General features: G+C 37.5%; 1 long non-coding RNA gene across 2 annotated transcripts; it reads right to left on the reverse strand.

Moving 5' to 3' along the window:
* Nucleotides 1–778: 778 nt before the first annotated feature.
* On the reverse strand, nt 779–26,447 carry LOC136828283 (uncharacterized). Of its 2 annotated transcripts, none has more exons than XR_010849978.1 (4): nt 13,187–13,283; nt 6,672–6,799; nt 4,091–4,170; nt 779–3,547 (listed from the first exon to the last, which is right to left on the reverse strand). It is a non-coding gene; the product is annotated as an uncharacterized lncRNA (long non-coding RNA). The 2 variants fall into 2 exon arrangements; XR_010849979.1 differs by lacking the exon at nt 13,187–13,283 and adding an exon at nt 26,072–26,447 and having other exon boundaries at nt 3,394–3,547.

Raw genomic sequence — 26,447 nt, forward strand, 5'->3', positions numbered from 1 at the left:
AAATTTTCCAATATCTATAAAATTAATACTAGGATATCCTTTTCGAGTGATATTTACAAGTAAATTATGAATTATCAAGTCAAGAATTCTGTTGACTGCAAAGTCATCACAATGGCTAAATACGCTCAATGTATCCATCGTAGTAAGCGTCTTTGTACCGATCGTTCGTCGGTTTTCTGTGAAGCTGAATACATGACCCATTTTCTTTGCCAAGACATAGACGTAACCAGCGAAGGAAATGTGGAAAAAGAAAGCAGAAGGTTGAAAAGTATGTTTAAACTACGTAGATTTTCCCGTTTTCCATAGAGGAACTATATTTAGTATTTTTTGGCTATTATACTTCAAGGGTACGATAGTCTGGTGGTAAAAACTATAAGGGTTAGACACCTCATATTTCATACGACGCTTCATGTCAAGCAAACACCGTCTAGATAGCCACAGCCACGAGTGAACGTAACCGAAGGCTCGTCTCGGTAGTAACTTAACCAAGTTACCCTTAAACTGTTTATAACTCCGTTTTCTTTAACACCTGAAAGGGATTTGAGCAGTGGCAGAGAAAATGGGATTACGTCTAGAAAAGCATAAGGGAAGAAAGGACTTCTCCCATCTCGGCAATCGCCTGTCGGCTTAGAAAAAAGTTCTTTGAATCGGTCTCGAAAAACCATACATCTGACTGGCTGCCTCCTGCCGAGGATATGACCTTCCCCGGGTCACTGGTATGCTGACGTTAAGAAGTATAAAAAAAATTGTTTCATGTCTATTTGGATTAAATAAAAGATTGTCTGGTTACCAGATATTTTTATTTCCTCATTTTGACAAATTCAAAATTACATACAAACGTTTACGTACTACTTCATCTGCCCTGATTTCTCTATTGGGCTGCCATTTTGGACACTTGCTCGTTGATAGAAAACGCAGATTACCAACACGTCCATTTAACTGGCAAGTACGCTTGTATCACAATTTATACTGGGTTTAACTTTTCAATCGTTTTGAAAGTCAACTACTCAAGATGCAAACTTTCAAGAGGGGGGATGCTTAAGATAAAGTAGAAAATATATGCCAATCCTTGTTAGTGGCCTAGCATTCGAAATACTTAACGACGCTTCTATAAATGCAGCATTCTTATTTCTACAGATATTCCCTACTGAAGGGAGGCCCGTTCAAAGGTTTTACGACTATTTCACACTATCTTGACCCCTCTCTTTCTTGAAAGCTAGCATAACCTCTAAGTTGTTGCTTGACGTTTCATTTTAAGCTTCAAAATAGGTCTTTGTTTTCTTCTGTACCACTACTTACCCATACGTTAATAAAATTGTAAACTCACCTGATGGACACATACTTTGGCACTGCATCTATCTGTAATGAAATTCAATGTTTTTAACACTGACTTTGCCCTACTACTCGGGAAACAATTTATGCTTGTAAGTTTGTTGGAATTGAACTGAATATCAATCAAGCACCAGGCCTTGAGACCATATGGTGCTATGTTATGCTGATTATGGATACAGTATGGTCAGAATTATTGGTTGGAGGGTTATATTAGATGAATATTTATTTGCTGAAGGAAGTAGATTACACGTTCTATGGAGAAGTGTTCTGTTTCGGTGAGGGTATCATGAAGGCGAGGTGGACGGGGAAGGACTACGTGGGATATGGAAAGGGATACAAGTTGGACACACGGCTGGAGGGGATCCATTCGTCAGGTAAGAATGTGTGAGTTTGAATGGCCAATTTGTAGTCGGGCAAGAGCTGTTTCTAATCATCTATTCCTTTAACATGGGTTTAACCATGGTAGTATGGTAGGTTTAACCGTGCAGAGCTTGTTATTTGAGATACTGGACCAGAAAGACTACCAGCGATTTAGTAAGTGGTTACGAAAGAATGGGAAGTAACTGAATATAGGATGGTTTTGAAATGTGGGCATCCCGACAAGGCCGGAGAACGGACAAGAGAGTCCACTTGCTTGTTGCCCCGGATACCCACATGGCTCAGGGTTCAGCAGAATCAGATTAGTTTTTTCGGTTTGAAATACGAAGGAGGCCATCTTGAATTTCGTGACCTACAGGGTGATGGAGTCAACAGACTGGATGAGGGAAAAGAATTAGCAGAGTCTGTGAGAATAACAAAGGATGATTGAGTGTTAGATTAGAAGTTGTTTTGGTGCAAACAAAATGGCATACAGTTCTGCAGTAAGTATGCTTACCACAGTTGGTAATAGTAGTTGGAAATGTTTGGTGGGAAAGAAGAGGACAGCAGCCCCAGTTCCTTTAGGGGACTTGGAGCCATCTGTGTCAAATGTGCTCTAAGAAATGAGAACGTAAAATAGGAGAGGGAATATTAAGTTTGTAGGCTATTAAGTTTTGATAAGTTGTGTAGTACAGATGGACAGGCTGAGGGAGTGGGGATTAGCCAAGATGGGAAAATGTGGATGCAGAAAGGAAGAATTTCCAACTGTGGTGATGACAGAGAGAGAAGGGTTTTCATACAGAGAATGGGCGGGGTCAGTTGGGATTGTTAGTAAATTTGGCAAGGAGGGGTTCAGGTACAGTTAGCTTCAGGGTAGAGAATTGGTGAAACCTGGCACAGTATATGTGAGAGAGGAGGGTGAACGATGTTAGTCCTAATTCAGCATAAAGGCTTTCTACTGGGGATGAACGGAAGGCCCCAAGGGCCAATCTTAGTCCTAAGTGGGGCACAGGGTCTAGAAGGCTGAGAGGAGAAGGAGAAGCTGAAGGGTACACATGGCATCCGTAATGCTGGACAGATAGAATGAGGACTAATTTATCCTAAATAGAAAATAAACTTCATACATGAAAAATCAAATACACCGATACTAAGAATTAAATACAATATACAGTTAACACACTAAAACATTTGTTCAGCCTTGAAAAATAAAAATCTTTTTAAAGACTAGAGTGGTAATATTTGTAATGAAAGCTGAACCAATTCTTTTAAGTGGTCACCAGTAAGATACTGGGGACTTGCACTGAATGTCTATCAGACCATTAGATAAATTATCTAAAAATGAAAAAAAAAAAAATAAAAAAAAAAAAAAAAAAATAATAATAATAATAATGTATGCACAGAACTGTATTTCTGTTATTTATAAAGTTGAAGAAATCAATTTTATTTTCATGACTGCAGCCAGGATTACCTGGTTTCAAGAATTCCAGACAACTTCCAGCTAAAATACACCTCATTTTTTTTAACAGAATATTAAAAAATATTGCCTAAATTCTTATACTGTATTGTCTTCTCCTCCTCCTCCTCCTCCTCCTCCTCCCTCCTTCTCTTTCTTCTCCTCCTCCTCTTTCTTCTCTTTCTTCTCCTCCTCCTTCTTCTTCTTCTTCTTCTTCTTCTTCCTTCTTCTTCTTCTTCTTCTTCTTCTTCTTCTTCTTCTTCTTCGTAGGGTTGATGCCAGTATCAGAGAGGTTTTCCTCCACGTGGCTCGATGATACACATCATTTTCTGACAGTTCTTTGCCTCTGTCTGTCAATGAGCAGGTAAACCTGACACTGATGGAGTCCTACCTCTCAAAATCTACCTGGAAAGCAAAGAACATACCTTAGTATTCAGTGACAGAACAGAATCAAATATATAATTTAGGCCAAAGGCCAAGCGCTGGGACCTATAAGGCCATTCAGTGCTGAAACGGAAACTGAGAGTAAAAAGGTTTGAAAGGTGTAACAGGAGGAAAACCTCAAAGCAGTTGTAATATGAATCATTTGTTTGGAGAGGGTTGAGAAAAGGCAGATGGAAGAAGAGAATACGAACGGGGGTACAGTAAAATGAATGAAAGGGGTTGCAGCTAAGAGCCGAAGGGACGCAGCCAAGAACCTCATGAAGTAATGACTACAGTGCACTGCATGAGGTGCACTGACGGAGTATTCAGTGACTGACGTCTTAACGCTCAGCAGATTTTCGTTTTCAGAATATCTCTGGATATGAATCCATTCCAAGGTGCTATTATACTCCTGTCTACAATAATCATGTAATAAAGTCCATGAAATTCCATACAACTAAAAATGTTGAATCAAGACGACAAGAAAATACGTAAACAAACGAAGACAGTTTTACTCATAATTACCATTATTGGCAAGAAGAAAATTGCCTTGTCCTAAATTGCCCGTAGATACTGGTGACAACTGCAGGGCCACTTCTCACTTCCTGAAAGGAAAAATATGGAGTTAAAATGAAATTCACCAAACATGTAATCAAAGCATAGAAAAACTAATGACACCCGAAAATTATTTAAGGACAATACTACGGGTCTGAACGCCTTCCTTGTCTCTCTGCCTAAATTTCAAATTAGGAAGTCAAAAATTAATGTGAGCAGCTGTTGAAACAAAAGCAGTTTTAGGCAAAACCTTCCCAGGATAGAGAGATTCAAATCTCATCTGCCAAGCGCTCACTGATGATTGCCTTAGGAACACAGGAGTAGGCACCAACAGGATTATTATTATTACTATTATTATTATTATTATTACTATTATTATTATTATTATTATTATTATTATTATTATTATTATTATTGTTGTTGTTGTTGCTGTTGTTGTTGATCAGAAAATGAAACCTATTCCTATGGAACAAGCCTACCAAAGGGGCCACTGACTTGAAATTCAAGCTCCCAAAGAATATTATGGTGTTCATTAGGAAGAAAAGTAAGAGGGGGTCAAGGGAAATACAGAATGAGGAGATCTCGCTTATTAAAACAGAAAAAATAAATTAATAAATAAATCAATAAATAGACAAAAATGTATTGAAATGCAAGAATAGTATTAGGGTAGTAATGCATTGCACCTTCGCTTGAACTTCTGAAGTTCCAATAGACTGAAAATTCCCTCTTATTTTGAATGGTTTTATATTCAGTTAAAAACAAAACCCATATTACTTTTACCCGAGACAAATAGCTCATCAGTGAGAAAGGAATGGCTTATGGAATGGAATATAGAATTTTGGACCAATGCCCAGCGTTGGGACCTAGGAGGTCATTCAGCGCTGAAAAGGAAATAGACAGTAAAAGGTTTGAAAGGTGTCCCATGAGGAAAACCTCGGTTACATTATGAAGCCATTGTTAGGAGAGGGCGGAAAGTTAGGTGGAAGGAAGAGAATATGAAAAGAGGTACAGTTAAAGGAATGAGAGGGGTTGCAGCTAGGGGCTAAAGGGACGCTGCAGAGAACCTTAAGTAATGCCTACAGTGCACCGCATTAGGCGCACTGACGCCACCACCCCACTACGGGGACCAGTGAGAAAGGAAATTGGTAAATGCAGTTCAATCTACATCTGCAGTCTCTACTTAAAACCGCTTCCTGCGTAACCTTTGTAGCCGTGCAGCTTTGTAGAAGTACCTAGAAGTTATGTTAACACAGTTCTCTGTTCACATATCTCAAAAACTGTACAACTACAGGAGTACGGTGCTGATATTATGAGTCAGTAATGTGAAGAGAGACAGAAATCAAGCACTTCTTTCCCACAAACCAAATTGCTATCCTGCTAGGAGACAAGAATGGTAGAAAATGAACTTCTCTTTCTGTCCGTTGTCCCAAGAACTTCAAAGTGTACTTGACTGATAAGGCCTGAGCATAAATCCAAGAATTCTAGAATCTGTTTAGGAATGCACAGGAGTACAACACAGTTTCTCTCGCATTTAAAGGAAAAATAGCTTCTACAAGTCAGAGCAAATGAAGACCTGGACCAGGTGGGAACTGGGCAGAAAGCACCCAAGACAGAAGAACAAAAGAAAAAGAGAGAGAGAGAGAGAGAGAGAGAGAGAGAGAGAGAGAGAGAGATCATTTCACACTTAATCCCAAAAAGGAGAAACCTGATGTAAGGATTTAAACAGGAATGCCTATATTGGAATGCAAATCTTTTTTAATCTCAGTCATAACGCAATTTTCCACACCTAACTGACAGCTGACAAATTAATAAAAATAATTCGATATGATTGATAAAATACTAGTGTGTCACAAGGACAAAACTATTGCACTATAAAGGAAGGAGAAGGTTGTGAGTACATTTTCTTTACTCTTTTCTGCTGTAACATTTTTGTACACTTTCATGTATCTTTCCACAACGTCAAGCCACCTAATTCTCTGCCTATCTCTGCTTCTTCCTCCCTCCGCGGCCTTATCACAATGGGGCGTCCTGACAAAAAATTGAAAAAGTTAGCCAAAAAGTTAGCCTATAAAGCACCCATTTCAGAAACCTCAGAAATCTAATATACGTGTTTCACAGACGTTCGTTTGTCCATGTCAGACCTTGGCAACTCTGACTCTATAAACGAATATGTAAGGAATCTCAGGTACGTGAGTTTTGACAAAGTTCACACTTCTATATCAACAAATACACGAGGATCTTTTATATAGACCAAAGGTTTTCATTTTAAAAGAGAGCATGCCATCACGAAATTCTGCTTCAACTTTATCCTGACAGACAGTAGTGTTAACTGCTCACTATCAAAATCTTATATCAAGCAATCATGGCAGCTGCTCGTAGATCAAATAAATATTATAAATAACGGGCAAATTTTGTACAGGAAATCAACAAAGGTAAGGCTTTGCAGTCTAATAATTGTAAATATTCTTCACAATCTGAATAAGGTGAACATGAATACTCATATTTACAGCATTCAAAAGCAATGTGACCAACTTCTATTCTCTTCACGTACCTTATTGGAATCCATCTACATAAAAGAGACTGCAAGGGCATAGACCTTTTGATTCGTTCCATATTGGTACTGCCTAAATCACGGTTCAGGCTCCCAGGAACACGCAAGTTTTTACTGGATTCACTGGCCTGCAATGCAAGAGAAAATCATGGGTTCATTGAAGCCTCATTTCAGTAACATGATTCACAAACATTCAAGTAATTTCCGGGAGTGGCCCATTACTGGCAAGACTGTAAAACAGTTATTCCAAATTCTAAAGACAATGAATTCTCTGACAGCCTTGTAGTTCTGATTATGTTTTATTTGATCATCTTCATGAGCATTTTTATGTCTGCCACACCTGAGGGCATTGTCAGGCCAAACCTGATCTCATTTCTACATCTGATGAGTAGTGTTTACACTACTAGCCTAACCCAACCAGCCAGCTCTGTGGCAAATATATACATATGGCATACAGATCTCATGACTGTGAGTGCATATACAACTCAGTTTCTAAGGCGAGTTTACAGCACATGCAAATAAAAATCTAAAAGCATTGTTGTTTACTTGCATCTTAATATTTCTAACCATTCAGAGGTTGTAGACTAATTATTTCCCTGCCCAAAACCCTGCAGTGTTAACATTTCTCTCGACTGTGGGGTACTCATTCCTTACCTACTAGGCCACTAAGACTATCCACTATTTGTCTATGGTAAACTTTATGTAAATTAATGGGCAAGGCAGTAAAATACCAATATAATGAAATGAAATCATTCCAAAGTGCTGGGTTGGGGTGTGGGGGAGACTTGCATATCTCTACTCTAGGGTATGATAGGCCTATGTTGCCTAGGATAGGTTAGGATTGATGATTAAAGGTAAGGGCATACCCCAATACCGGCCACCCTCCCAGACTAATGCTTGGTTCAGGTCATCCTATAATAACTTTCGTCAATGAAAGTCGACCTGGGCCAAAGACCTTGGGTAAGCTTAAGGTATGCCATGCCCAAAAGATTTAATTACTGATATGTAATTTCAGCTTTGAAATAGACCAAAGACCAAGTACTGGGAGGTCATTCAGCGAGGTTGGTGGATGGACAGTGGCTGGGGAAAGCTGAAGTTCACTGGCCCTGGAAGGTGGAAAGCAGATGGACTTGCGATCGATGGCTATAGTGGATGTATGAAAGTGGCCGAGGCTAGCAAATGAACAGTAATTGGGGGGCCTCTGGAAGTTCACTGGCACTGGAAGCTGGACCAAAAGAGCTCCTGGACTTAAAGACTAGGCTGGTGGATGGACAGCGGTTGGGGTGCCGCTGGACGTTCACTGGCCCTGGAAGCTGGACCAGGAGATGCCAGGACTTATGGATGAGGCTGGCGGATGGACAGCTATTGGAGGGCCGCTGGAAGTTCACTGGGCCTGGAAGCTGGACCGGAAGAGCACCCGGACTCGTTGGCGAGGCTAATGGATAAACAATGGTTGGGGGGCTGCTGGAAGTTCACTGGCCCTGGAAGCTAGATCAAAGAGCAACTGGACTTGTGAATGAGGTTGGCGGGTGGCTGGAGCAGAAGACAGAAGACTGCCTGAATATGTGGATGAGGCTGGCAGATGGACAGCAGTTGTGAGGCCACTGGAAGTTCAGTGGTCCTGGAAGCTGGACCGAATGAGCACCTGGACTTGTGGCCAAGGCTGGCGGATTAGCAGTGGTTTGGGGTATGTTGGAAGTTCATTGGCCCTGGAAGCTGGACAAGAAGAGTGCCTGGACTTGTGACTGAGGTTGGCGGATGGACAGCGGTTTCGGGGGGCGCTGGATGTTCACTGGTCCTGGAATAAGGACCAAAAACCGAACTGGACCTGAGCTAAGACACGGACCTGCACCCAAGGCTGGAGGAAGGAATGCAGTTGGGGACTGCTGGAAATTCCCTGGTCCGGGAATGAGGACCAAAAACTGAACTGGACCTGGGTTAAGACTTGGACCTGCACCCAAGCTTTTTTTTGGACCCCATTGCCCCCTTTTCCACAAAATGCCTGGAATGTCCCAGCCAACCATGGAAGCCTCCAATGCCCCAGTTCAACCAAAGGCCTCCAATGCCCCAGCCAATCAGGACCTGCACCAATGGCTGGAGGACAACCAGTTGGCCCTGCTGGAATGCCCCAGCCAAAAACAACTGGCCTCAATGCCTCAGCCAATCCCCCTTTTCATGCCAATGTCCCAGCCAACCAGAGACCTCCAATGTCCCAGCCAACCAGAGGCCTCCAATGCCCCAGCCAATCAGAGGCCTCCAATGCCCCAGACAACCAGAGGCCCCCAATGCCCCAGCCAATCACAGGCCTCCAATGCCTCAGCCAACCAGAGGCATCCAATGTCCCAGCCAACCAGAGACCTCCAATGTCCCAGCTAACCAGAGGCCTCCAATGTCCCAGACAACCAGAGGCCTCCAATGTCCCAGCCAATCACAGGCCTCCAATGCCTCAGCCAACCAGAGGCATCTAATGTCCCAGCCAACCAGAGACCTCCAATGTCCCAGCCAACCAGAGACCTCCAATGCCCCAGCCAATCAGAGGCCTCCAATGCCCCAGACAACCAGAGGCCCCTAATCCCCCAGCCAATCAAGAGGCCTCCAATGCCTCAGCCAACCAGAGGCATCCAGTGCCCCAGCCAATCAGAGGCAGACTGAGATTGAGATTTAAAAAAAAAAGTTAAATTTTCAAATACCATCATTGTCAATTAACTTCCCTTCAAAGAATCACTACCAATCATTTACATTTTAAAGGTGTATAGCCCAACTACCTGCAGGCCTCTTCAAGTAGTACATAATAGCTGCAAAGTATCTTTTGTGATGGCTACGTCTAATAAAAAAAGTCATAGTTTATTTAAATGCCAGTTGGTCCTATGTGCAAAGATAAAGCGTCCTGTTTAGACTTTACCTACATCTTATAACTCTTCCCAAAGCTGTTGCAAAAACGACCAAATTACCATAAACATACAATTATTGGCTGTATAAATACTTTAGTTAATGGGGACCAACCTTACCAGATGGCTATGGAAAACATGGTTGAAATCACTCCAACATCTACTTTTTTCATGAAACTTTCCTGTTATTTTATTCGTTATTTTTTCTGTACTATCACTGATTTTGCTCTTCCCGAAGCTCGTTATCTGTTACCTTCATCATCTCCCTAGGTTTAGTAATTGAAGTGTCTTCCCATTTCCATCTACTTTCCATTCAACTTCATTTCTTTACAAACTTTCCTTTCAGGTCTTGTAAGACTCAACGGCCGAAAGTATCCAACCACCAGCCCCATCACTACCACTTGCCCTATTGACTGAAATGCTAAGTGGATTTTCCGTAGAGTTTCGCGAGTTTTCTCATACAACACTTCTCATTCTCTCCCGTCAAACATTTATTTTCTCACATCACCTACGTCTTCTCTTTTACGGGATTAAACTTCACTTACAGGCCGCTCAAGAAGGGGGGGGCGGGGTAAAGAACCATCTTAATCCCCATAAGTCTCCGTAACATTTGAAACATCATGCTAACTCAGTTCAAGCCACCCTTACGTTAATGTTGAAACATTTACCAGCTACAATCCTCTGCTTGTAATTTACTTGCCTATCTTACTACGTGAATAACAACATGAACTTACAAAGTTTGCCAGTAGCCTATGGAATAAGTGCCTTTTAATATAAGACAACTATTCAAAAGATAAGGGACAAGAAAACATGAAAAGCCAAATAATAATAATAATAATAATAATAATAATAATAATAATAATAATAATAATAATAATAATAATAATAGCTGGTGTGTCCCCACCAGTGTGGCTGGTGCGATTGAACGCTCACGCAAGGGAATGGCCTCTCTCACTCTCTCTGAGAATTCATTTCCTCCTTTATCACTCGACCGTTCATATTATCTGTTGACTCACATTTCCCACATTCCGAACGATTTCATCGCATTTCTCAAATAACTGTGACGGTGGGGGAGGCCAGATACCATGCCAGTGTGTGGCTAGTGTCCACTGCGCGTGGAATGCACTGAAGAATTATTGAGAAGCTGCAGTAACTTGTGTAATGGTGTTTCACAAGCCCAATAGGTGGCATATCTCAATTTTGAAAATTTTGCAGATACTGCAGTTTTCCATTTTAGGGCAGTGGTGTGTCCGAAAGCAAAAGCATCTTGTGGAGGGGGGTGGGGTTGGGGGAGGTTTTCAGAGGAACCCCTACTAGGAGGTTTGTGTGACTCCAGCCACCAATGTCACTTTTAAGCTTTTAAATGATTTTATTCATTATATTATGTTATTTTACATATTTTAACAATTGTTTTTACTGTTTTCGACTTTTTTTTTTATATTTTCTTAGCTTTCAAATTTGTTGCTGGTTGATGTAAAGTTACACAAACAGGAGTATTTCAGGTTTTTCCATATCATTTGGGATAAAAACTGCTTTTAAGTAGAAAACCATGGAAAATGAAATGTAACTGGAGGCATTGCTGTACCAGAATCCCTTTGAAGGCCACGAGACCAGTCACAAGAATGGTCTGGAGCCTGATGTAACAACCCTGGAAGGCTGACAGAGGCATTGGCTCTGGGAAGTGTGGCATCTCCCTTCACAAATTCGAAGACGAGTAAACATGGGTCAAGTCAAGGTTGGTTCCCTTCTTTTAGAAAGAGAATGGGTGATTGGAAAAGACCAAGTTGCATGTTGAAGACAGCACATGCCTAGACCCTATCTTGGTGGCAGATTCTCTAATTGCATTGCCCCTCTTGCCCATGTTGGCCAACCCACATGGTATTGCTTTGTCCAATAAAGAGGAACCACAGAAAACAATTAATTTTGATGGTTTAAAACAATTAACTTTGATAGTTTTAAGGTGAAATTCATTCAAAGCACCTCAAAAACCTTTGGAAAAGCAAATTTCACCTTCCAGTCAAAAAAACCTATCACCTCATGGTAAAACTTTACTTTAACCAAGTTTTCATCCTGGAGTTAAAAATAAGATTTTCTTATATTAAGTGTGCTTTGAACATTACTGACGTTCATATATATATATATATATATATATATCTTTATATCATACAATTATGGGGGACTGCAGTGGGAAAGCAAGTTTTTGAGGGGGAGAGAACACAAAACAAGTGACCTACAAGGATGTAACACAAAACAAGTGACCTACAAGGATGTGTTTATCCTACCCTAACCTAGGGTGCTAGGGCCTTGCCTAACTAGGGCTTGGGGTTCCCCACCCGAAACCTAACCTTGTGCACTGTAAATTAATATAAATAGGATTGGGACCTAACCTAACCTAAGGCAGTGTAAATTTAAATAATTGGGTTACTACCTAACCTAACAGCTCTGCCCATGAAAACCATCGTAAATTACTAGTTTTCTGTGGCTCTCAGACCTGTGACACTGACAGCTGAAGATGACTTAACTAAAATAACCAATGATTTCGAAGTTCAAAAAAAAAAAAAAAAATAGGAAACAAATTTCTTCTCCAATTGCAAACGGGTGTAAAAGTAAAAGTCTACCAAAAAAAGTTGATGAAATAAAATTGCACCTACTGAAAGATTCTTCCTTAGTTAAATCCAGTTTAGGCAGGGCAAAATGGGTTTATTTTAGGTTTATTGGGCTACTAGCCTACACATTTCAAGCCAAAATGGATTGATTGCAACAGATAAAGAACAGAGAGCACTAATCAAATTCCCCAAAAACCATATTTCATTTAAAACATAACAGCCTGTGCCTCGTTACGAATTCATTAGGCCAATTAGAGCTCAGCATGGCTTTATCATTTGTTAATAAGATTATTGTCCGAACAATATGGAATAGGGTTATAGGGTGTATATAACGAGCTAATTTGAAAATTTTACTGTGATAATTTGAGAAATTGATCGAGAAATTTGCGAAATTTACCGACATAATTTGAGATATTTACCGAGATAAGAAATTTCTCTTGGTAATTTGAGAAATTTACCGAGATAATTTGATTAATTGACTGCGACATCTTGGGAAATTTAGTTTTTTTTTTAGTCCATCCCCGAGGGGCTGGAAACATGGCGCCCCGCGGAGCTTCCCTTTGGAATAAGCCTAAGCCAAAATATTAAGGTAAGCACAGGCTCATCATATATTCACCAAAAGGGCGTAGGATACAAGAGCCTTGGTCTTAGCAAATAGCTTACTGGAATAGGCTGTCGCCTTCATGAGCCTTATCTTGTGCTCCCGTATGTCCGAAGACTAGCCTGGCCCCAAAAGGCGCCTTCAATAACCTGAACCTGAAATACCGAATTCTTTATCCAAACAACAAATATATAAGTTTACCTAACATGGTATACCTTTTTGATAAAGCCAAATTATAAAAAAAAAAATGATAGTACTGTGGCGTAGCTTACCGTCAGTCGCCTAAAGCACCGGCAAGGTTGTACAGTATGCCATATAGGCCTATTATAAATACCTTCCATCCAGCCTAGACCTTACTGGTTTCAGTAATCTATTTAACTTATCCGTAAATAACAGGTTGATTAGTTAACAGTGTCTTACCATAAACTTAATTTTATCGACACACAACAACGCACACACAGGACGACAAATCACACGACCTTATGCTGACAACATAAAGCAGAGTTGCCAATTCCTACCCATTTCCCCCGCCCCCCCATTTTACTGAACATGAATCATTCAATGCGTACGTATGTGAGTGCGCGTGCGTGGGTGTGCAATGAAGAAAATATATGTATTTCATATTTCAATTTAATATATTTTTATGTCTTAACCAATGAACGCTTTAAAAATATATAACAAATTCCATGAATCTTTGGTTTGCAAGTGTTGGTAAGACATATTTTTGGGAAAATGAAATAAGAATTACATAATTAATATAATATCGACTGCCTCAATAGAATTTCAACCTAATTACGATATTATTAGTAACAAACAAGTAAATTTAAATAAACACGTGGATATAATATATCAGTACAGGTTCAGCCGCGAAATATCACTCGCTCTACCCTAAGAAGCAATACAAATACATCTCTCATCCAGGGGAAATGGTTTCCGCCTGAACTAATCGAAAATTTATACGTAATATCAGTTCGGATATATAGGCAATATCTATGGAATTATACCACGTGTATCGATAGAAATACAACAATAAAATACAAGTCATATGGCTGAGTGTACAGATATGGTTGCTGAAATGAAATGCACTGCAATCTGAAAGCAATTTTGTAGTCAACGCTTTTTCCAAAACATTTTATTTCGAGATTACAAATGGTATATTTTTTCCCCTCTGGATGAAGGGTATTTTTGGTCTCTGATCCCAAATATAGCTTAAAATGTATATTGCGGCACTGCTGCCATAATAAGACCGCAAAATTTCAGATAACTGCAAGTTAGTTGTGATGAGATGGTGAAATGATGTAAACTTGGGTCGTACCGTGAAAATGCATCATCATTTACCGGTTGCATACAATGGTATGATGATACGTAAAAGTTTATTGATGTTACTCTGTGCATAGGCACATCATTAGATAAACGTGTGTTTACCCAAAACCACCTCCATTCCGTAACTGTTCCGAAAACAATGAGTATTAATCATTTCCAGTTTCGAGTTGATAATGTCTTCAAACAAGTTTGTCATTACGTCTTTCATAGGCTTAGTACGATGTTTCCCGCTTTATTTTATAACGGGAAAAGTTACAAATAAAATCACTTCTATCCCAGACAGAGAGAGAAATCTGGTTCAGTAAGTGAGATTCCATTTATATTACGTAGATAAACAAATGAATTACAACGACAGTCATCACATACTTGCCAAGTGTATCTTCACCTCAAAGTAAATATATATATATATATATATATATATATATATATATATATATATATATATATATATATATATATATATATATATATATATACACACACAGGTATGTACCTTTTCCGTTTTATTGCCTTGTTGTTGTATCCAGACAGGATTCCGCAGTTGAATCCCCATATCCAACTGAGCTTCGGTCTGGAAGAAAGTATTAGGCAAATTTATCGTCACCTGTGTTGCCATCAGCTGTGACCTGTTTCTCGGAATTCTAGGAATAATATTTACTTCCTGCGCCCAATGCTTCCCACTTCGAGCTTAGAATAACGCAGTGGAATCTTTGTTTTCGAAATTGAATTAGGTAAGTGCTTATTATCGCTCGTTCTTAAGTTTCGCGTCTAGACCATATTAGACTAGTTATTGTGGAGATCTAGTTCCTCATTGGACGGGTTGGTATCGTTCTTGGCTAGCACTCTGCTGGGCCCACGTTCGATTCTCCGACCGGGCAATGAAGAATTAGAGAAATTTATTTCTGGTGATTAAATAACGAAGGGTAAAGGAACGTCGCATAATATATATATATATATATATATATATATATATTACTAATGGTTTAACAGGGTGGGGTGAGAAATTACCTCATCGAGGCCAGTCCGTTTTAATGGTTTACACCATGACAGCAAATATCAGCGTACCATTTCTTACAAACTTAAATTCATTCCAAATCCTTAACACATATGAACCCTTTCATAATACTCAATCCTTGTCATCCCAAATCTCATGACGCCTCTTAGTTCCTCTTAGTTAGTCCTGATAGGACCCCCATGGCGCCTTTATGGATGAAGAGGATGGGAAACAGGACACTCTCCCTCGTCAAGTCTGGTAAGTGGGCTATATCCGGATCGATTTCGGGGGTGATAGCATAGTAATTTCGCTCTAGAATGGGATGTCGGTTAAAGGCGTTAAGAGATCTTATATTTTCTTATTCTTATCTTATATATAATTATATATATATATATATATATATATATATATATATATATATATATATATAATATATATATATATATATATATATATATATATATATATATATATATACATATATATTAGACCTTATCCAAAAATATTAACTACGACAAAATGTGATTATCAAAGAGACTTTATACGTAAGTAAAGTAAGTATAGCTTAGTTTTAGACCACTGAGCTGATTAACAGCTCTCCTAGGGCTGGCCCGAAGGATTACACTTATTTTACGTGGCTAAGAACCAATTGGTTACTTAGAATGGGACCTACAGATTGTTCCGAACTACATTATAGCGAGAAATGAATTTCTATCACCAGAAATAAATTCCTCTAACTCTTCATCAGCCGGCGGCGGAATCGAACTCCGGCCCATCGAATGACGGTCTGAAGCTCAACCAACTTGGCCAACAAAGAGACTTATACGTGGAGAGAGAGAGAGAGAGAGAGATGCAATATGAATGTCGAGTTCGGAAAGTTTTCCTCGAACGGCGTAAAATAATAACTTTTGCAATCTTTTCCTTACGGTTGTTCTCGTCTGGTAACTTTTATTGGAAGGTGGATTATCACAAAGACGCGGAGAATACAATTTCTCTCTCTCTCTCTCTCCTCAGCAATAGTCTCTCTCTCTCCTCCACTATCCTCTCTCTCTCTCTCTCTCTCTCTCTCTCTCCTCAACAATAGTCTCTCTCTCTCCTCCACTATCCTCTCTCTTTCCTCCATAATCCTCTCTCTCTCTCTCTCCTCCACAATCCTTTCTCTCTCCCGTCCACAATCCGGTTTCTCTCTCCACAATCCTCTCTCCCTTCCACAATCCTCTCTCTCTCTCTTTCTCCCCTCCACAAGCCTCTCTCTCTCTCTCCTCCACAATCCTCTCTTTCTCTCTCTCTTCCCTCCACAATCCTCTCTCTCTCTCCTCCACAATCCTCTCTCTCTCTCTCTCCCCACAATCCTCTCTATCTCTCTCTCTCTCTCCTCCACAATCCTCTCTCTCTCTCCTCCACAATCCTCTCTCTCTCTCCACAACTCTCTCTCTCTCTCTCTCTCTCTCTCTCTCTCTCTCTCTCCTTCATTCATTTTCCGAGAATAAAGACGATGAATCGCACCGTAATCATATATTTCGGGTTAATGGCGAAAGGGCAATTAACATTCAATGTATTCAGAGAAAATGCAGGAACAGCATTCTCTCTCTCTCTCTCTCTCTCTCTCTCTCTCTCTCTCTCCGCCCACACCACAGCGCCAGAGATAAAAGGGCGATAAATCATATTCCAGACATGGATATATTCCGGGTCAAAAGTGGAGAAGGCCATAAAAATGATATGTAACGCTTTTCAAAAAAGTTAAGTTCTCCGAATGCCATTCATGCAAAATTGGAAAATAGTCTCGATAACCTAAATTATTACCGTTATCTATGAAAGCAGCGGTTAAAAAATGCACATTTATTAACATTCGAATATTAAAAAAGGTAACAATTACGTTTACTGATGAATCTTCTAAAAGTAAAATGTATTAGTATTGTAAGGTTATTGAAACGGGAACTGTACAATCTTGCTTTGAAAAGGGGGATTTTTTTTTTATATTATCATAAACTGGTGGGCATGTTTTTTCTTTCAAATTTGAATACTTGAAAAAATGTGGTGGTATTTTAAAAATCCATTTCTGTTTATCACGAATTGATTGAATATAGAATTTAGGCCAAAGGCCAAGCACTGGGACCTATGAGGTCATTTAGGGCTGAAACAGAAGTTGACAGTGTTTTGAAAGGTGTAACAGGAGGAAAACCTCGCAGTTGCACTATGAATCAATTGTGAGGAGATGGAAGGAAGAGAATATGAAAGGACGTACAGTAAAGGGAACGAAAGGGGTCGCAGCTAGGGGCCGAAGGCCGCTGCAAAGAACCTTAAGTAATGCCTACAGTGCACCACGTGAAGTACACTGATGGCGCTACCCCCCTACGGGGATTTCTGTTGATTACGGCACCGTATTTGACAGCGACCACAGAGCAGTATTATGGAAGGTCTTGCGTCACGATGGGATTCCCTTTAAATATATAAAGTTAATGGAAATTATTCTAGGACAAAGTAACTTTAGATGCAAAGTTAATGTCGATGGAGTTCTGTAAAGTGAATCTGCGGTAGTGGGATACTACAGGGAGATGTTACATCACCTCTGCTGTTATCCCTTCCAGTTGATTTTATCAAGAAAATGTGATTGACAAAACTCGCCTGATAAAATGCATCATATATCTAGACAGACGGGACTCGAAATAAATCTAAGAAAAACAGAAGTAAGAGTACGGAGTATGCACTAAGGAATGAAATAACATTAAACTGATAAAGGATTAATGAAGTGTAGAATTTTTCAAATATCCAGGAACAACGATATGCAGCACAGTTTCTCTGCAGTTGGAATTCAGCTTAAGACTAAAACAAAAAAGGAGAATCAAACAATGGCCAGGGCATTTAAAAAGTGTAGAATCAAATACACTGAAACTACATAATTTACGGGCTGCTCAACAGCAAGAGCCCGTGCCAGCACAAACGAACGAATGTACAAAAGTGCATATGAAATTAAATTAATAGTTAGTCTAGTAAGATACGCATTGCTCAGAGGACACGAACCACAGTATTATAATGAATCAAACTATTTTGTTTATTTGAGACTATAAAATTGTTAGAGAAATATTAGGATTCAAACGGCAGGATAAAATGAGAAATTATTCCGTACGGAAAAAGGCGCAATGTCCATATGTAGACGAGACAATGAAAGGTACATGGAGATATCTTGGACATGTCCTTTGCACATAGCCTGGGAGAATAGTATGTGATAAACGCAACAGTATCAGCTTGGCTCTTGTGGGCACCAGAAGCTGCCCAAACCTAGGATGAGAACTGTGAGAAGAGAGTCTACAGATGAGCGGAGATTTGTGGAAGTGAAAGCACAAGAAAGACAAGCGTTACGGAATTTCGCAGAGGCTCTCTGCGTCACATGTCGTTGGGGGCGATAACGATGAACAGTGTTGTTAAACAGAATAGAAATTTGATGCAATTCATCGTGTAAATAATTACTTTATAGGGTGAGAGCTGTGAGGAGAGAGGCTAGAAATGGGTGGAGATTTGTGGAAGTGAAAGCACAAAAAAGGCAAGAGTTACGGAATTTCGCAGAGGCCCTCTGCGTCACAGGCAGAAAAAATCGAAATTACTCGTAATGTTTACCATGACATGATCCAATAGCCAAAAAAAAAAAATAAATAAATAAAAATAAAATAAAATAAATAAATAAATAAATACATAAAACATATCATTATCATACTAAAAGCAGACACACCTTTCCGCTACACAAAACGAAAATGTTCGAAAAAAAAAAAACATTCACTGTAACTCTAATATACTCATAAAAGTGAGATACAAAAAGATCATTATGAAACGGATCTAGATGGTCTTATGGCTAATGTATAAGAAGTCTGGCAAAGTAATTATTCACAGCATCTTTTGAAATGTCACTGAAGCCTGGCAAAGCAATTCATCTTTCGAAATGTCACTGGAACTACCGAATGTTTATTTATAAAGAAGATACACGTTTGCTATATACTCGCGTGTCATACCATATTACCCCTTTTGATGGATCGAGTTTCTCCTCGTCTTCCTACGCCGTAATTACGGAAGGTGCATTTCCTTTGATAAGGATACCCGCTCTGTGTAAAAAAAAATATCCCGTCCTACCTGGGAAAACATTCTCATGTTTTTTTTTTTACTTATAAAACGTTAACTATTATCACCCTCTCATTCTTTTTATTTTCACTAATATCACTTTATTCATAATATTTCCATTTCACGGTGAACTTAATTCCTCATCATAGCGATGTGATGATAATTTTAGCATTATGAACCTTCTCGAATTGTAAGTCTTTAGGTTAGTTCATTCATCGATATGTCAATTTCTCCTTCATTAATAAGGCAATTTTTCCTTTACTAATAGGCCAATTTCTCCTTCAAGAATAAACCAATTTTCCCTTCATTAATAAGCCAATTTTTTCTTCACTGATACGCCAGTTTTTCTTTCATTAATAAGCCAATTTTTCCTTCATTAATAAGCTAATTTTTCCTTTATTAATAAGCCAATTTTCCTTCATTGATAAGCCAATTTCTCTTTCAATAATAAGCCAGTTCTTCCTTCATTAATAGCCCAATTTTTCCTTCACTGATAAACCAATTTTTCCTTCATTAATAAGAAAAATTTTTCCTTCAAGAATAAGCCAATTTCTCCTTCAAGAACAAGTCAACTTTTCCTTCACTGATACGGCAATTTTTCTTTCATTAAGAAGCCAATTTTTCCTTCATTAATAGGCCAACTTTTTCTTCATTAATATGCCAATTTTTCTTTCATTAATGAGCCAATTTTTCCTTCACTGAAGGACAAGCTTTCCTTTATTGATAAGCCAATTTTTCTTCGTTAATAAGCCAATTTTTCTTTCATTAATAAGGCAATTTGCTTCCACACTCGAGCTATCAACTGATCGCCCCAGAAATGTCAGGTGATCTCAGAATAAATTTTAATACAGACTTCATTATCTTCTTCTTCATTATCATGAACTAATAATACCTGGATGGAAGATGGACTTCAGTTACCTAGCAGAACCTTAATGAACTCTCTTACTATCTCCCATCTGAAGGATTCACCATTCTCGTAAGCAAAAGGTTAATTAGTGAAGAATTCATTAAGCGAGCAGAACGAACCTGGCCCTGATGAAACTCAATTATGAAGGTACTCTGAACGACGAGGCCGTATCAGTTGCTAGGGACAAGACTGCTTAATAAGCCATCGACTTGTTTGGCTGTTTAATCTACGCTCACCTTAATTATTCTGAAGTAAGCGATCTCTGGGACCATAGGAGAATATAGTCAATTTAATTATGACGTTCCCAAGAAAGACTGAACTAAGATTCGGGCTCTTGACAGTGTTGGGTTTTCTTCTTCTTCTTCAAAAAAAAAAAAAAAAAACATACTGTACATAATTACGTTGCCAGGCTTCTTATAGGTAAGAATAGAATTTAGAATTTAGGCCAAAGGCAAACGTTGGGACATACGAGGTCATTCAGTGCTGAAACAGAAATTGACAGTAAAATTGTTTGAAAGGTGTAACAGGAGGAAAACCTCAAAGCAGTTACAGTATGAAACAATAGTTAGGAGAGGGTGGATAGCAAGATGAAAGAAGGAGAATATGAACGGAGGTACTGAAAAAGGAATGAAAGGGGTTGCAGCCGCACCACATGAATAGTTCTTCACTGGATGGGTGGGTAGAGCTCTCGGCTAGCGCGCTGTTGGCCCAGCGTTCGAGTCTACGACCGGCCAATGAAGAATTAGAGGAATTTGTTCCTGGTGATAGAAATTCACTTCTCGTCATAATGTGGTTCGGATTCCACAAGAAGCTGTAGGTCCCGTTGCTAAGTAACCAGTTGGTTCTTAGCCACGTAAAATAAATCTAATCCTTCGGGCCAGCCCTAGGAGAGCTGTTAATCAGCTCAGTGGTCTGGTTAAACTATGATATACTTATTTTTCTGCGGCGCTGCCACCCGTAGGAGGGTATTGTAAATTTAATTTTGAATTTTGACATTCCCAAGAGAGATTGCACTAAGAATCGGGCTCTTGACAGTGTTAGGTCTTCTTCACAAAAAAAAAAAAAAAAAAAAACACATGATGTATATAATTACGTCGCTAGGCTTCTTATAGGCAAGGCATGAGACCATCTAGATTTACGAACAAGAAAGTATATTAGTTAAGGAATAAACGTATCATAACCATTAAATATTATTCCTTCATAAAAATTGATAATTTTCTTTTGAATACTGTCTGCCTGTCTCACAACACACACCTAACTCTAATAAAAAAAGTGAGCAAAATAAAAACTATTTTTTTTTACATAGGAATTTTCACGACAGGCGACATTAAACTTTCCGTACGACTGTTTTTCCAAAAACGCAGCAAAATGCCCCGTTACAAAAAATTTCATAAAAAAAAAAAAAAAAAAAAAACGGAAAAGAGCAACTTTCCACTCCATGATTTTTTTTTTATCTATCATTCTGTTATGTCTAAATATATCCCGTCCTTTCCCCCTAATTCTTTTTCACTAATTACTTATTCACGAACAACCCCTACGTGACACTCCACAATGGCTGCAGTTCAGAATCCCAAAGAAGCTGGAATAATCTAAATAATATTATTATTATTCTCGCATTTCATTTCATATTTAGCTTTCTCTCCTTAGTTCTTTTTCTGAATTATGCAATCGATGAAGAGGGCAATTTGTCTTTGTTAATCGGATCAGTGTGGTTTCATTTAATCCCTTTGTTTGAAATTGCCTGCAAGCAGTGACTGTTTGTATAAAGGTGGGGTTGTGTTTGCTTTCGTTATCTATTCCTTCGAATATTTATAATTTCTACTATATGAAAAATTCTCTCTACCTCCCTCTCTCTTTCTTGGTTACTTTCTCTTTCGAATTTTATAATTTCTACTATCGGAAAAATTATCTCTCTCTCTCTCTCTCTCTCTCTTTTCTGTTGGTTACTTTCTTTATCTTTCGAATTAAGTATACCTTAGTTTTACCAGACCACTGAGCTGATTAACAGCTCTCCTAGAGAGGGCTGGCCCGAAGGATTAGACTTATTTTACGTGGCAAAGAACCAATTGGTTACTTAGCAACGGGACCTACAGTTTATTGTGAATATTTATAATTTCTACTATGGGAAAAATTCTCTCCCTCTCCCTCTCTCTCTCTCTCGGCTTTTATTCAACACTTTCTTGAGCTAAGCAATTTTCCAAATCGCAATAACTTGAGTCATCCAAAACGGGAAAGGGTAGTTTGGTTTTCAAGTGAGCAGTGATGGTTGATAAATTGCGCTTCAGTATTACAAATAAGAGACTTTTGTCTAAAGCCTCCTAAAAGATAAAGCAGAAAATTAAAACTTATTTGCACGTATTGCCTTGACATGCAAAAAAATAAAAAAACAAAGAAAATAATTGGCATTGGGCCTGTATATATATATATATATATATATATATATATATATATATATATATATATATATATATATATATATATATATATATATATATATATATATATATATATATATATATATATATATATATATATATATATATATATATATATATATATATATATATATATATATATATATATATAATATACTTGTAGTTACATAATATATATGTATATATATATTTAAATAAAGACAAAATCCACAAATGAAAGAAAAAACAATGGAGTGCTGCAAGGTCTTTCGACTTACAGTCCTTTACTTAGCAGACTACTAAGTAAAGGACTATAAGTCGAAAGGCCTTGCAGCACTCCATTGTTTCTCTTTCATTCGTGGATTTTGTCTTTATTCACATATTCATCAAGTTCCATATTTTCGTGATTCAGTTATACATATATATATATATATATACATATATTTATATATATATATATTTATACATACATATATACATTTATACAAATATATATAAGTATATGTGTGTGTAACACTGACAACTCTTGGTCTATGCTATATCAGGTCAATGTGGGTGGGAAAGGCAACCGATCCTCTCGTTAATTCAGGAATAACGAGCTACCGTGAGCAGAATCCACGAGAAACCTTTCCGCTGACTGGTTACTACTTATTTGTTTTCCTTTTATTTTAGGAAGATAAAAAAAAATAATGCAGTTAAGATATGTAACAACTTACTGAAATACACTTATAGTTTTGTCGTTGCTCATAGCAGTTGTTAAAAAGGCCAAGTAAATAAATCCTTGAAAGACTGACACGTCACGTGACTCAGGCAGTCATGTATAGTCGAATGTAAAATAAAACAGAATATAGAATATATATATATATATATATATATATATATATATATATATATATATATATATATATATATATATAATATACTGTATATGTATATATATACACATACATACATACACGTCTACTACACATATAAGGCAAAGGGAACTTCACCACTGTCCCTACTAAATGGGCAGAATGCCAATATGCAATCCCTCTGAGAATACGGAAATTCTCGCCGTTTCCCAACCTTAACTGAATGGAGGAACTGGTCGGTTATCCGACAAATCAGTGGTGGAATTTCAGGTGGATTCCCCGCTTAAGAAAACACAGACAAGGTCGCTCCGATATCTCCTTGATATTTTCATTACAGCGAGACCGTCATGGAAGCTGTTTTCATCACTAAATCCGGATAATTCCGTTCCCCAAATGAAGGTAAGGTCGAATTAACGAAGTGAAATATGTACAGACTGGATGGTTAGTTCGCCCAGTGGTGCTTAGGATTCGGTGGGGTTCCCTCGGGTAAAGCCTAGGATTATAGGCTTTGCTGTTGCGATAGGATTCTCTAGAGGAAAAAAAAGACTGGGTAATATTTTGAAAATCTGTAACAAGAATATAATGAATTAAAGAAAGATAAGAAAACCTAATTATATATATATATATATATATATATATATATATATATATATATATATATATATATATATATAAATATATTAAACATTATATATACATAATGTAATGTATATATATATATATGTATATATACATTATGTATGTATATATATGTATACGAAGACGTAAAATTAGAGCTAATATTATTTAATATTCTAATACGTAGGCTGAGCCGAGCTTTCGTAATTTATTGCGTTTCCCAACATCATGAAAAGTTAGTTATAAAGTAACGAAAAATTTGGTAAAATAGAATGAAAATTTTAATATTCAATTAGAAATGAAAATATATATAAAAAATCTACAATTAAATGAATAATTTGAAGAAAATAATGAAATGGATGTGGGCGATGATGTAAGAACAAGTATACAAATGAAGTCCGATAAAAAAACAAAAAAAATTCAAGAAAATAAAAACAAAAATTAAAATAACTAATTTAAAACCGACGTAAAAGCAATAACGAAACAACTACTCGTACATTGAGCTAATTCATTAAAAAGATATATATAATACTAAGAAAAAAAAGCACTTGAGAAACTATTGTTCATGCCAGTGGCTCAAATTTATATGGGAAAGTTACGAACGGAAACTGCGATTGAAAGAGAATGGCATGACGAATTAATTTGAAAAAACACTATGTACAATGGAACTGAGGCAGTTGGTTGAAGAGTTGGGGTGACTGTTATTTTATCTTTGAGCTGACAAGCGAAGCGTACCATTAGATTTCAATATTCCCTTCCATTACCCGATTGCTTCCACATAAAACAACAATCGCCATTGCTCAACAGTCGAATTACTTTACACAGTTCCATTGTTTATATATATATATATATATATATATACACATATATATATATATATATATATGTGTGTGTGTATGTAATGGAAATTCATAATTAGCCAAGTGCTACAAACCTACTTATCAGCTATCATGGTGGAGATAAGTTGATATCGATTTAAATATTAATTCGACAAGAAAAACGTATATATATATAGATATATATATATATATATATATATATATATATATATATATATATATACATACATACATATATTATATACTTATTTACATCAAAGGATAACAGTACACGTTTTAGGACTTACTTTGACAATCGTAACCGGCTAATAAGTATCAGATCACTTTACTGAATCCTGCCAAAAGTTCCTGTCGCGTCTAAGCCGCACGATACATTTTTGGAATTCCCAGAAATATTCCCAGAAACATCCCCAATATTTCGAGCCTTGGGGAAATCCGTAATCGCATTATACAAGATGAATAATGCATTTAGAACCCAAAGAGGACGCTTGCAGATAAATGGGACTGCTCTGCACGTCTGTATGTATGTATCTCTCTCTCTCAAACTCAATTGCAACTGGGGGCTTTTGTAAGAACGTAGATCTCTGGATTGGGATATGTAATGTCTTAATAAATTGGAGGTTCCAATGACCTTCATTTTTATGTTATCTCGTAATTTATATATACTTAAATTTCAGGGTGGTTTCTGCGAACGGGAATGAAGGCCAATATACTATACTGTAAGTTTTATAGTTATTGTAAATATATTATGTTCTTACTTCTCACTTGCAAGTTAATTGGAAATCTAGTGGAAAAGGTAATTCCTATTAAATATACGCATACATTATATATATATATATATATAATATATATATATATATATATATATATATATATATATATATATATATATATATATATATATATATATATATATATATATATATATATATATATATATATATATATATATATATATATATATATATATATATATAACTGCATGGATCCTGACCGGCCTTAGATAAGCTCTTACTTTCAGGGCGAGAATGCTGTAATAAATTAAGTATATACTATTTCATTCTATTATTCTTCTGTCTGTAAACTACCATGTTATTAACTTAGCCCACTACCTACTAACTTATAAGAAAATGAAAACGCTACAAAGAAATATCGCAACACGTGAAATACAGCAATAAAATGTTACACTGTATTTCTAATACTAGACCAGTACTTATACTGGCACATGAAAGGGGAATGAGCTTACCTTACTCTTATGTAATTTCTTCTCATTAGTCTTTTCCCCTTCATAACTGAATGTGTGTTCCTTTTTTCATTATTAATTTTTAGAATAAACGTCTATCACCTGCCTTCTTGTAATTCTTCTGTGGGTTCTAATTCCTCTAAAAACGGGAAACTGCTTTCTGTAGTTGCACTTGTAGAGAGTACAACTTAGAGTGAACTTTTACGTAATCATCACATCAAAAACGCTCTGCCTCTGAATGACATTTAAAATCCCAATAAGCTTTAACACTACAACAGTCTTGTAAAACCACAACACTCAGTGAAAGCATCAAAACACTCGAGTGGAGGAAATGAAAAATGTAACTCCTCTAACAATCTCACCCACAAATAAACTATTT

Source organism: Macrobrachium rosenbergii, chromosome 42, assembly GCF_040412425.1.
Source record: "Macrobrachium rosenbergii isolate ZJJX-2024 chromosome 42, ASM4041242v1, whole genome shotgun sequence".
In the NCBI taxonomy this organism is placed as follows: domain Eukaryota; kingdom Metazoa; phylum Arthropoda; class Malacostraca; order Decapoda; family Palaemonidae; genus Macrobrachium; species Macrobrachium rosenbergii.